The following is a 14333-nucleotide window of genomic DNA, read 5'->3' on the forward strand; positions in this document are numbered from 1 at the left end:
TTTAGAAAAAAATTCAGTCTTGATTTAGAAAATGTCAGTGATGAAGTATCAACTATGACCTTTGGAAAATTATTTCAGTGGTTAATTACCATCACCGTCAAAAAAATTTTCCCCCTTATTTCCAGTCTGAATTTGTCTAACTTCAACTTCCAGGCTTTGGATCATTTTATACCTTTCTCTACTAGATTGCAGAGACCACCGTTAAATATTTTTTTCCCCATGTAGATAATTATAGACTGGAATCAAGTCACCGCATAATCTTCTCTATGTTAAACAAAGTAGATTGAGCTGCTTGAATCTCTTTCTGTAAGGCACTTTTTCTAATCCTTAAATCATTCTCATGGCTCTTCTCTAAACCCTCTCCAATTTATCAACAATCCTTGAATTGTGAGCACCAGAACAGGACATAGTATTCCACCAAACAGGACAGGAGTACTTGTGGCACCTTAGAAACTAACAAATTTGTACCAGTGCCAAATATAGAGGTAAAATAACCTCTCTACTTTTACTCAAGATTCCCCTGGTTATGCATGCCAGGATTGCATTAGCTCTTCTGGCCACAGTGTCATATTGGGAGCTCATGGTCCACTGATTATCCGCCACGACCCCTAAATCTTTTTCAGAACCACTGCTTCTGAGGATAGAGTCCTGCATTCTATAAATATGGCCTGCATTCTTTTGTTCTTAGATGTGTACATTTAGCCTTATTAAAACACATGTTGTTTGCTTGCATCCAGTTTACCAGGTGATCCAGATTGCTCTCAATGAGTGACATGTCTTCTTCATTATTTACCACTTCCCTAATTTTTGTGTCATCTGCAAACTTTATCAGTAATGAGTTTTATTTTCAAAATGTTGATTAGTATAGGGTCAAGAATGGATTCCTGTGGCTCCCCTCTGGAAACACACTTACTTGATTCCGTTTACAGTTACATTTTGAGGTCTATCACTTAGCCAGTTTTTAATGCATTTCATGAGTGCTACATTAATTTTATATTATAGTTTTTTAGTCAAAATGTTGTGCAATACTAAGTCAAATGCTTTACAGCAGTCTGATGGGGGAGGGATAGCTCAGTGGTTTGAGCATTGGCCTGCTAAACCCAGGGTGGTGAGTTCAATCTTTGAGGGGGACATTTGAGGATTGGTCCTGCTTTGAGCAGGGGGTTGGTCTAGATGACCTCCTGAGGTCCCTTCCAACCCTGACATTCTATGATCTAAGAACCCATTTGGCTCCTTATATAACGATGGGTGAGATGACTGTTTTTTGTTTGTTTTGATTTATAACTCTGCATATGTATACACAAGCACCAAGTCTAGGCTCTAGGCATCTTTGCCAAAATGATAAACACAAGCAGATCAAACCCCAAATAAAAAAAAAAAAGAAACCACAATAAAATCCAACCCAAACAGTAACTTCCTCCTCCATAAATGACAGCCCCTATTGTGCCTGTCCCTCCCCGCAAGGCCTAGGTCAATAGATAGATCTCACAGCAGTCTGAAATGTAGAGGTTTGGGCTATTTTGAAATGAGGCCTGGAGCAGCTTCCAAAGTCAGGATCCCTCATGGAGAGTGCCGTGCTGACAGTGCCGTTTTATGTACTCCAGCTCAAGAACCTCTGCTGATCACAATGGTGAGAGTACAGCACCTGGAAAAGAGGCCATCTCTCAAGCAGGAAAGTACCAGGATATTTAGGATCTTACAGGTCAAACCCAACTTCTTAATAATAATTAATTAACTCTCTTCTGTAGGTGCTGCACAAAGGAGGGGCAAGTATCGTTATCCCCATTTTTTAGCGGGGGAAACTGAGGTGAGGGCAACAGATTGGTGGCCGACCCAACTCTGTTGACTCCTACCCCAGTGCCCTATCCACTTGACCATGCTTTCTACCCATAGATAATGGACACTAGATAAATAATTGTGCTGTAACCTATGTAGCTGTCCATTTTCTATATCTATAGAAATTCAGTCAGCTTTCTCAAAATGTAGCAACCCTCACTACTCGGACAGGTTTTTTACACAGCTGGTTTTAAATCTTAATGACTACAAAGGCTTCTTCATTAAAATATGCAAATTTAAAAAAATCCTTCCTTATGAAACCTACCTTTTTTAGCTCCATTTATTATGAAATGAAGGTAGCTTGCAAAAATCGCAATCACAAGGCGCAATGATAAAGAGAATGCCCTGGCACTACAGTTTGAATCTATTTTTGGTACATAGAAAGTGCAGTCATAATCACCTAGAATAGGTTCAGTATAAATGAGGTGTCACTGCAGAATATCAGCTGTAACAACCCAGGGCATTTTCAACCTGGGCTGGGGGTCTACTTTGGTGCCTTAGCCATTCATCTGAACTTTAACATAGAACATGTAATCAGTAATGGGTAATGCTGACAGACATTTGGGCGTGTGCCACTATCACTCATCAAATCTAAACACACCTCTGGTTCCACAACACATCTTATACTATCAGTTCAGATCATCTGCAGTTACAGCATATTTCACATTTCTAGTCACACTGTTTCCCCCCACCCCATGAAGCCACATTTAAACTGCACTGATTCAATACAAGCAGCTACATTTTTAGCACCGTGCACACGGTGTGAACCATTATTTAAAGAGCCAAATGGGTTCTTACCCTACTTGCCCAATTTGTGTTGCACATTCAGATTATAACCAATCTGTGGACAGGGAAGTTTCCCATTGATGCTAATGCAAGTCAGGTTGCTAACTCTCCCCCATAACTCACGGAAGATTCAGCCCAAGACACCTTGTCAGTTATTCTGCACTGAAAACATATTAAAAATTCACTTAATCTGCATGTGATTATTGCTACACCAGATTTATTATAGATATTAAGCCTGTAACTCCAAATTAAAAAACAAAAGCAAACCAACCATGAACTCAAAAAAAGTCTTTAAATAAAATCTTGTCAAATAAAAACTTCAAACTCAGGTTAATCTGCTGAGATGCAGCGTTTCTCCACTGAGGTTGTGGCTGGTGTGCATTACAGTTGGCTCTGTACCTTGACCAGAGTGTCCGTCCAACCTGGCATGACTGAACTTTATTTTCATTTGTAGCTACAAGTATTGTAAGATCAACATTCATTTTTCCATTAGGAAAAGAAAATCTCTGTGAGGAGCCATGAAGTTAAGAATTCTAACTAAAAATGTTTTCCCTTCAAACTGTTCAAGTGGTTAATCCCCAGCCCATGTTGTTTCTGTTAAACTATTCAGCTGCACTGGAATCCCCCTGCTTTGCTTGGTTATTTTGTCTGCAGGTTGTATCAGGGTGAGCTTGATTGTGCAGTTTTCACAGGCCCATAGTCAGAGTGTGCTGCATGCAACAAGGACTGCACATTGATCAGCAATCCTGAGTAGCTGATTGTAAATAAACAACGCAACTGTACCAACTACCTTAATGTAGGTTCCCTCCCAGAAAGAAGCCTGAGGGACAATAACAAATTCAAGTGGAGATTATGGGTAAAATTCTGAAGTACTTAAGTGATTTAGGTGCCTAAATATCATTGAATTTTAATGGGATTTGGACACTTTAAAAACCTTTACTCTGAGGTTGACATCCTGGACTGTCCTCTGAATTGTCCTGTCCCAAGGGTCAGAGGGCAGAGCAAACCCTCTGGCATTCACAGGAGGTTTGGGCCTCTGAACCCATAGATGTCACATGGTCTTCAGGGAAATCCTATACATCTCTGAAGCAGACAATCTCTGATTCATGGCTCTCTCAGTAGGAGCCATTCTGTGCCCGCACAGTTACATCCAAACCCTGCCCTCTCAATTGGGCATTCAGTCTGCAAAGAGGTTCATTACATAAGGTAACACTCCCTGTGACATGCAGAATGGGGACAGTGATACTGCAGAAAGTGGCTTTGCCCTCTCCCGGTCTGCACAGGCCTCTGAAGGGCTTCTGTGTGATAGGTAGAACTGCAGGAGCTGGGGAATTACCCTCAAGCCCTGCTGTTCCTCTTCCATCATGCTTACCAGTAGGTACTCTCCTCCATGCAGGAAAGTGGTGGGATGATAGGGGGCTGTGCACTTACCTGTGTGAACACTATATAGGTACAAGTACAGAGTCATAAAACAAAATAATGCAAAATCGGTATCAATCAAAAGCCTTTTCTTCCCAGAATGGGAGACAATCCGGCACAGAGTCAGGTGGTTTCCCAAGAGGCCAGAGACACTAACAGTCAATCAGGGAAAACACCAAATCACAAGTCAAAGAATTATGTACTGTGGTGATTGGTTCCCTAGAACTACTACAACAGACAGATGTATGTATGGAACATCTAGTGGCCTGAAGAGATCAAACCCATCATGTGACCAGAGAGCACTGAAGGAATTACAGTGCTTTGGTTAAACACTGAGCAGTTACCCTTGGCACTTCCTGAACACATGCATACATAAATAAACCAGCATTCAACCACAACTGCACTCACACTCAACTGAAAAAAAAATCCCCACGGCACACAAGATTAAAGCCAAACCAAACGGACCTTTGAGTTTAGTTGTTTTTTTTTAAACTTTATGTCTCCACTTTTTTTTTATTGTTTTAGGAATTGGTTTCTTTAGTTTATCCCATAGCCCTCACTCATTGAGCTACCCTAAAGTATTTAGCAGAATAAACATATAAACCCAAATTAATCCTTGGTGTAACTTCATTGAATTTGGCTTGTTTTCCTTTTTGTTCCTCAGCCAGAGGAGCTGGAGGGTGTGGTGAGCATACAGTCATGCAAAGAATGTGTGTCTGTGTAAAGTGATCCCAATTAAATGTGATATTTTTAACAATAATAAAATGTCTTGTGTTGAAGGCACTGGACTGGGGTTCAAGAGATGAGGGTTCATTTCCTGACTCTGGCACAGACTCCCTGTGTGACCCTGGGCACATCACTTTGTACCTCAGTTCTCATCTGTAAAATGGGGGTAATAATACTGCTTTTCTCCCATCCTTTGTCTGTCTTATCTACTTAGAATATAATACCGTATTGTCCCGAGTATAGGCCGCACTTTCCCCCCCTAATGTAAGTCTTTAAACTAGGGGTGCAGCCTACAATCAGGATGTTGCAAAAAACGAGGGGGGGTTGCCAGAGCGGCAAAGCAGGGAAAAAAAAAAAACCACAGCGCGGCTAGAGCGGGGGAGGGGGGACGACAAAAAACGGCGCGGCTAAAAGGGCATTTAAATTTAACAAGCGCTCCCTGCTGCGGCCCCAGCTCACCTCAGCTCTGCCTCCATCTCCTGCCATGAATGCTCCTCCCTGCTTCTCCTCCCGCCCTGCTTCCCGCGAATCAGCTGTTCGCGCGGGAAGCCTGGGAGGGCTGAGAAGCAAGCAGGCTTCCCACTCAGGCCCAGGAAGACAGAGCAGAGGTAGGGGTAGAGGGAACGAGGAGGGCCGTGCGCCCCGGCCAGTCCCCGGCCGCGGCCCTCCCCGGACCCGCGTTCCCAACCAGCCAGGTCTGGCCGCGACCCTCCCCGACCCTGACCACCTGGCCCCGCGTCCTGGGCCGCGACCCTCCCCGGCCACCCAGCTCCGGCCGTGACCCTCCCCGTCCCCGCGTCCCCGACCGCCCGGCCCCTGCCCCGCGTCCCCGGCAACCCGGCTCCGGCCGCGACCCTCCCCAGCCTCGCGTCCCCGACCCTCCCCGGCCCCGCAACCCTCCCCGGTCGCCCGGCCCCGACCGCCCGTCCCCGGCCGCGACCCTCTCTATCCCTGGTCACCCGGCCACAGCCCTCCCCGGCCCTGCGACCCCGGCCGCGACCCTCCCCGACCGCCTGGCCTCGCGTCCGCGACCGCCCGGCTCCGGCCGCGACCGGCCCTGCATCCCCGACCCTCCCCGGCCCCGCGACCCTCTCCGTCCCCGGCCACCCGGCCGTGACCCTCTCCGTCCCCGGCCACCCGGCCACGGCCTGCCCCGCGTCCCCGGCCGCTACCCTCCCCGACCGCGACCCTCCCCGGCCACCCGGCCACCCCCGGCCCCGCGTGCCCGACCACCCGGCTCCGGCCGCGACCGGCCCCGCATCCCCGGCACCGCGACCCTCCCCGGCCCCGCGGCCCCGGCTGCGACCCACCCTGTGTGGCTGGCCCCAGCCGGGACCCTCCCCGGCCCCGCGTCCCTGGCCACCCGGCCACGGCCCTCCCCCACCGCCCGGCCCCGCGTCCCCGACCGCCCGGCTCCGGCCGCGACCCTCCCCTGCCCCGCGTCCCCGGCAACCCGGCTCCGGCCGCGACCCTCCCCGGCCTCGCGTCCCCGACCCTCCCCGGCCCCGCGACCCTCCCCGGTCGCCCGTCCCCGATCGCCCGTCCCCGGCCGCGACCCTCTCCATCCCTGGTCACCCGGCCATAGCCCTCCCCGGCCCTGCGACCCCGGCCGCGACCCTCCCCGACCGCCCGGCCTCGCGTCCGCGACCGCCCGGCTCCGGCCGCGACCGGCCCCGCATCCCCGACCCTCCCCGGCCCCGCGACCCTCTCCGTCCCCGGCCACCCGGCCGTGACCCTATCCGTCCCCGGCCACCCGGCCATGGCCCGCCCCGCGTCCCCGGCCACTACCCTCCCTGACTGCGACCCTCCCCGGCCACCCGGCCACCCCCGGCCCCGCGTGCCCGACCACCCGGCTCCGGCCGCGACCGGCCCCGTGTCCCCGGCACCGTGACCCTCCCCGGCCCCGCGTCCCCGGCTGCGACCCTCCCTGACTGCCCGGCCCCAGCCACGACCCTCCCCAGCCCCGCGTCCCCGGCCACCCGGCCACGGCCCTCCCCGACCACCCGGCCCCGCGTCCCCGACCTCCCGGCTCCGGCCGCGACCCTCCCCGGCCCCGCGTCCCCGACTGCCTGGCCCCGGCCCCGCGTCCCCGACCACCCGGCTCCGGCCGCGACCGGCCCCGCATCCCCAACCCTCCCCGGCCCCGCGTCCCCGGCCGCTACCCTCCCCGACCGCCCGGCCCCGGCCGTGACCCTCTCCGGCCACCCGGCCACGGCCTTTCCCGGCCCCGCGTCCCCGGCCGCGACCCTCCCCGACCGCCCGGCCCCGACCGCCCGGCTCCGGCTGCGACCCTCCCCGGCCACCCGGCCACCCCCGGCCCCGCGTCCCCGACCACCCAGCCACCCCGGCCCTGCGGCCCCGACCACCCGGCCCCGCGGCCCTCCCCAGCCGCTCGGCTCCGGCCGCGGCCCGGCTCCGGTAGTGGGGGTCCGGGCACAGCGGCGGCCGCGACCCCACCTACCCGGAAGCCTGGCTCCGGACACGGCCCTCCAGCCCGGCCTGGCCCCGTGGCTCCAGCCGCCCGGCTCCTGCTGTTTTGCCACGCGGCCGCGCTCCAGCTCCGGCTGCGTGGCTCTGGCCGCGGCCCTCCCCGGCCCCGGCCGCGCAACTCCTGCCCCGGCCGTGCGACTCTTGCCCCGGCCCCGATCCCGGCCCCGGCCCCGCGTCCCCGGGCTCCCGGCTCCAGCCGCGTCCAGGCAGCGCGGTAAGGGGGCAGGGACGGGGTGTTGGAGAGAGGGCAGGGGAGTTCGGGGGTTGGGGGGTCAGAGGGCAGGGAACAGGGGGATTGAATAGGGGCAAGGGTCCTGGTGGGGCAGTCAGAAAGGATCAGGGGTTGGATGGGGTGGTGGGAGGCAGTCAGGGGCAAGGATTCCAGGGGCAGTCAGGGGACAGAGAGAAGGGGTGGTTGGATGGGGCAGGGGTCCTGGGGGGCCATCAGGAATGAGAGGAGGGGTTGGATGGGGCGGCGGGGGCAGTCAGGGTACAGGGAACGGGGGTGGATGGGGCAGGGGTCCCTGGGGTGGGGTGGGTGTCAAGGAACGCGGGGGGTTCGATGGGGCAGGAATCCCGGGGGGGGGCATGACTCCTCCTGGGGTGAGGAGGGAACCAGTTGTTATGATTTTGGCAGCTCATCACTGGGGGGGGGAGAGAGAAGGGGGGCGGCCAGCGCTTCAGCGGGGAGCTCACCCCATGGCCCCTTAAAGTTTGGTGCTATTTTTCTTTAAGTTAACAAAAGTTAAAAATTTATTTTTTTTAAAATAGCACCAAACTTTAAGGGTGCGGCTTATAATCAGGAGCGGCTTATACTCGGAACAATACGGTATCTTTGGAGCAGGAACTGTCTCTAGCTGTGTCTTTAGAGAATGTCTATTAGAGCACAATTGTGATATCACTTGGGGTCTTGTGATACAAGATTGGGGAAGGTAGAGGGAGATATCTGAAAGAAGGAGATAAAGCTCCAAGTGAAAATAATAGCAAAATGTAGGTTGGGCCCAAACTGCAAATTCAAATCTGGACCTGATTTTAAGATGTTTGGCTCTAGGATTTTGGTACAGCCCACTGTTGGAATAAGAGTAGACAATGACTCCACTTCCAGGCATGACTCCACTTCCATACACCCTCAAGCATTTTAGGTGTTCAAATCCTGAGGGCTTGCTTTGGTTTGAACAAAATACAGGAGAAGTTCCAGTCTGAAGAACAGTGCGAAATTTGCTTCATCCAACCAAGCTCCCCAAATTTCCTTTCTAAAACAGGCAGCAGTAAAAGCTAGGGAGATTAACCTAAAAGCATTGTCACACAATTGGTAGGAACATCCCTAGGGCTATATGGCAATACTGCATCCAGATAGTCAATATCTGTACCACCTCTTAAGTATGTCTACACTGCAGCTGAGAGTGCCTTTAAAAGCAGAGCACATTAGACATGAATTCACAAGACAACACAGGAGCGAGCCTCCTAGCCTGGGTAGATAGACTTGGGCTAGTTTGGCTTGAACTAACATGTTAAAAATAGGAGTGTGGACGTTGTGGCTTGAGCAGCAGCTATCCACAGTCTGTGCCTGACCTGCCACATTCAGAGTGCTGTTTTCAGCATGCTACCTAGTGCAAGTCTGTCTACCTGGGCTGGAAGGTTCACTCTCTGCTGCAGTGTAGACATAGTGTTCTTGTCTGAGCATGGCACAAGGGCTTGCACTGAGATCACTTCTGAGAAGAGACCCAGGCCAGGGTCCAAGGTGGAAGTCCGGTCCGAGATTTAGCAGGTTCCTGTAGGAAGTAACAGATGTAGGTTCTCGTCTGCTCTCTTACAACCTACACTCAGGGCCTCCACACCTCTGAGTTACCCATGACCTTCCCAACCCATCTGCCTCCCCTGCTCGTTTGGGTGGTTCTTTGGGTTCTGATGAGTGTCCTACATGGACTGAGAAGTCAAGAGGAGCTGACATGCAATTTTCCAAACATGGAGCAGGAGAGAGCCATTAGGGAATTCAGCTTCTGCCACAAACCACTGGCACCAGCATCAGACAGGCCTACAGATGGGGGACTGCGGTGACACTCTGGCTGGCAGACTAAGTATGGCACATTCTGTAGTTGCCTAGGTGGCATAAGTCTGTTGTATTCAGGCAGCAGCACTGTTGAGTCATTTGAGTTATACAAATGAAGTAACGTTGCTGCCATAGGAATCCCCTTTAAAAATATAATAGAACATTTATTTTACTACTGAGTATTACCAGGCCTAAAGCAACCACGGCTCTCATGTTAAAACCTCTTCTAAGTCAAATAAGAAGGCAATAGTTGCAAATCCCAGCAGCAGGAAAAGTTAATGCTGCTATTACAGAAAGCAGCACCAACAGCTTCCATGATGTTCAGAGTCTGACACTGGAAACAAAGTTTACTTTATAATGAAACAGCTATGGATAATTCTCCTTCACCTTGACAATGGGCCATATAATGGGCATTACTGTGATTTCATTGCTCTTTAACATGACTAACTAGCTGTACCCTGAATCAAAACCCTGGATCCAAGCACACCCAAACATTTTGTGTGTGTGTGTGTGTGTGAGAGAGAGAGAGAGAGAGAGAGAGAGAGAGAGAGAGAGAGAAATCTGCCTTTCTCTTGAGCGTGATGACCAGTTTTCATGTAAATGGGGTTTGTATTCTTTAGTGGTAAACAACACAATATTTTAGCTCCACAATTTCTATAAGTAGGTTTATTTTGGTGGAAGCAGTATTGTTGGTTGTCTTTCAGAGTGGTGTGTTACATAATGTGGTTGCTAAAGATTGTGTATCAGCTTCAATTTGTAATAATCTATTAATTTAATAAGCATTGAAAGTATGTGACTGGACATACTTGGCCTTTGTGGCTCCCTACAGGGTGCCCTGAGGTCCTACTATGCCCTGTGCTGGAAAGCAGCGAAATGACAGGCAAGGAACAGCAAAGGTGGTTCCTCCAGGCTGCCTATAGAGGCCTCATGGAAGCAGCCAATCAGAGCCAAGTAGGCTCAAATAAAAGTTGGTAAGCTGCCAGGCCTTACCAGCTCAGTTCTTGGCAGGGACCAGAGTAGGGTTGCCAGGTGTCTAGTTTTCAACTGGAACGCCTGGTCGAAAAAGAACCCTGGTGGCTGCGGTCGGCACCGCCAGTCGGACCATTAAAAGTCTGGTTAGCGGTGCAGCAGGGGCGCCGGAGTTAAGGCAGCAACTCCTGGAAGCAGCCGCTAGGTCCCTGCAGTTCCTAGGCACTGGGGCAGCCAAGAAGGCTGCGTATGCTGCACCTGCCCCTAGTGCCAGCTCGCAGCTCCCATTGTCCAGGAACCGTGACCAATGGGAGCTGTGGCATCTGTGGTTGCAAGGACAGCGTGCAGAGCCTCCCTGGCTGCCCATGCTCCTAGGGGCTACAGGGCCCTCACGGCCACTTCCTGGGAGCCGTGGAAAACACAGCTGGGACCCTGCACCCCAATCCCCTGCCCCAGCCCTGAACTCCCTCCTGCACCCCAAACCCTTCATCCCTGCCCCCCCAGAGCCCACACCCGCAGCCAGTGACAATGCTAGAGACTCCTATGCTCCCCTGCCAGTGTGCCTCAAACCTGAGCTAGCAGAACCACCTCAAGGGTTTGAGCGGATAGTCGTTAGTTGTGAGTTGTGATGCTGGTTTTTGTGATTTGAAGAGTTGCAATGAGGGGGGCGAGGGGGAAAGTGTTGAATGGATTTCTCTTTGGATCCCCCCCTATGTATATAGAGCAGAAAGAGGGTGTTTCCCAGTCTTCTTATTTGAAACTGGCTTGCTCATGTGCATTTGCCAAATCCCCATGCACATAGCAGTTATCATTCATGAATAGTGCTAATTACTGCTTAGACAATTCAGCAGACTGGTTATATGGATGATCTGCAGCAAGAAGCAGACACACAGGCAAAAACAAAATTCCACCTAACCTGGACTTGATGTCCCTGTTTGTTTGTTTTCCGATTGAAAGCAATGTCTCTTAATACCTAGTGCCTAACAGACAACAGGAGAAAGAACTCAGAACATCTCTCCACTCCTCTGAAAGTTCTGCATTGGACTTTAGGAGCAAAATTCTGCCCTTCCTTACACCTGTGCAATCTCTGATTTCCATGTGGCTGTACAGGTACAACACAGGACAGAATGTTGTCTCAAGTCTTTAAATGTTCTCCTTTCAACCCATGATGTGATTCTTGGCTATGAGAGAAGCCATAATGCAAAGTACTGCACTTAGCCAGGAAAAGTCAAATGCACAAATACAAAATGGGGAATAACTGGCTAGGCAGTAGTACTGCGGAAAAGGATCTCGGGGCTATGTGGATCACGTATTGAGTGAGTCAGCAGTGTGATGCAGCTGCAAAAAAGCTAATATCACTCTGGGGTGTATTAAAAGGAATGTTGTATGTAAGGCTCGGAAGGTAATTATCCCACTCGGCACTGGTGTGGCCTCAGCTGGAGTACTGAGTCCAGTTCTGGGCGCCACACTTTAAGAAAGATGTGGACAAATTGGAGAGAGTCCAGAGGAGAGCAACAAAAATGAGAAAAGCTTTAGAAAACTGGAGGAAAGGTTAACAAAGAGTATGAGGAAAAGAAGAGTGAGAGGGGGATCTGATAAGTCTACAAATATGTTGAGGACTGTCATAAAGAGGACGGTGATCAGTTGTTCTCCACATCCACTGAAAGTAGGACAAGAAGTAATGGGCTCAATCTGCAGAAAAGGAGAGTTAAGTTAGATATCAGGAAAAACTTTCTAACTATAAGGATAGTTTTAAGTACTGGAAGAGGCTTTCAAGGGAGGTGGTGGAATCCTGTCATTGGAGGTTTTTAAGAACAGGTTAGACAAACACCTGTCAAGGATGGTCTAGGTATACTTGATCCTGCTTCAGCACAAGGGAATGATCTACTCTAGATGAATTCCCTTCTAGTCCTACATTTCTATGATTCTATAGCCTTTGGAAAGCAGTGCTGTGGCATGAGAGGCAGATATTCTGGCTCTGGCCAAATGAGAGTGGACAGACAAGGAAGTTAAGTTGAGTGGCACAAGAGTAATCTGGTTAGACCCTGGGCAGCATGGACTCCTTTGGGAGCTACGAGTACAGCACAGCACTTGTTGCCTGAGGAGAGAGGGGGTTAAGGTGGCTTTGAGAGCCTTCTTGGCTCTGAGGTGCTCCAGAATCTGGACCAGCCCCCAATAGGCTCTCAGGGCTGTCCACATTCTATCTAAATTATGGCAGTCTGTTTGTGGCTGCCTATGGCATCTCTGCCCAGAATCTCCACCATACTGTGTGCTGTGGTGCCAGCCCCCGGGGCAAAAGTGAGAGAAATGGGAGGAGGGGAAAAACCCAAACAGGAAACATGAACCAAAAAAAAAAATCGTGACAATTAATTTTGGGCAAAGCCTTTTTTTGTGAAAGTGTTTTGATGGAAGTTTCCCCCCTCAACTCCAGTTTTGAGCTATTAGGTCCAGATTGTGCCCAGTCACATGCCTTCTGTGCCTCTGGCCTGCTTACATTGTTGTGAGTGGTGCCGAACTGCCACAGTTCGTGGAGTGATGCAGAGTCCTCCCCGACAGGCTTTCTGTCAACTCTGCTTCAACCCTCACATAATTCCAGTGGACTCTTATCCCTTTCCACTGGGCTTTGTTTCCGGAACTGGGATTTCCCTCCAAGTTCTGTACCTCATGCCTGTATACTCAGCTTAAACAAGGGCCCATTGTTTGGAGCAGGATTGCTTCTGAACAGTGGTGGCAGTAGGCACCTGCAACCCATTCAGTCGTAGGGCGCCCAGAGGCAGTGAGCGGCCCCCTGAAAGCTAGATCTGGCCCTCTAGCATCAGCTGCTCTGTCCTACTCAGTGCCACTTGGGGCTCAGAATGGTGTCCTTCCCACAGCATGACCTTGAACACACTGAACGTGCAAGGTCATGCTGCATGGAGGATGCCATTTATGGACCGTGCATGCGAGGTCGCTGGTAGGGGCCTCAGAATTGAGCTTTAAAGGGCACTCCCCCAGGACAAACGCTATCACTGCATCTGAATGGTTTATTTGTTCTCTGCATATACATGTGATAGACGCAACTAGGAGAAGCCTAGGAACTAGAACACACTGTCTAAATTTGACCTGAGAGGTCTCTTGGCAAGGTTCAGCCAATTCAGTCTCTTCTCCTATACCCTGTCTATCCACTCTGCTTTGCTCAAAGTCCAACTGCCTGCCCTCAGTGCTTCCTCTTTAGTTCTCCCCTTTCCAGTCTAAAGTTGTTTGAGGAGATATCGGGACTCTTAAAGGCCTGATATCCAGTCTATACTTTCATAAATGGTGGTGAGCTAGTCTGGAGAGGGCATAATTAAGTTAATTCTTGTAAGGGTATTAGATATTAAAAGCCGCTGTCTGTAATAAAGAAAGGGATTCAAGGGATTTGCACTCTTACATATGTATTTGCACTCTTACCTGCCTTTTTCTGTGGATCTTCTTTGCAGCCAGACTGTTGAATTGCCGAAAGCATTATGTCACTTGTTTATGTGCATGTCTGAAGGCCAGGTTTGGCTCTTAATGCCATTAAATCCCAGAGGCAGTGGGGACTGAGAGGAAAACCAAATGAGATATGGCCTGATAAATTGATTTATTAATAACTCTGCTGATTTAAAGATCCAACTCTCTGAACTGGGTAATAATGAGGCATATAATACAGGGCAGTCTGAGCCCACAGAAACTGATCACTTATGTTTGAGGAAGGCCACTTTCTCCCATAAACCCTATTTCCTGGATTGGAAAAATATACAGTGGCTTGGATTTGTTCTCTTCCTTGCATTCCAAGCCTCAGTCTGGACCATCATGACTACAGCTTTTCTCCCTGTGAGTACAGTCTGCAGTAGAAACTTTTGATCATTTCTGGGTTAGCTATGCTTGAGGGAGAAGGGGATAAGAATCTACAGTTCACTCTTTAAAGACATTTCCCCTCACTTGTCAACTAAAATAATTTTTAAGAAGAAGCCTGGGAAGCAGTTAGAGCTCAGAATTTTGGTTTTATAAGAAAATTAAATGAAAATGGCTTTAGAGAACCTAATATGAAGAGAGA

Source organism: Mauremys mutica, chromosome 4, assembly GCF_020497125.1.
Source record: "Mauremys mutica isolate MM-2020 ecotype Southern chromosome 4, ASM2049712v1, whole genome shotgun sequence".
Taxonomy (NCBI): domain Eukaryota; kingdom Metazoa; phylum Chordata; order Testudines; family Geoemydidae; genus Mauremys; species Mauremys mutica.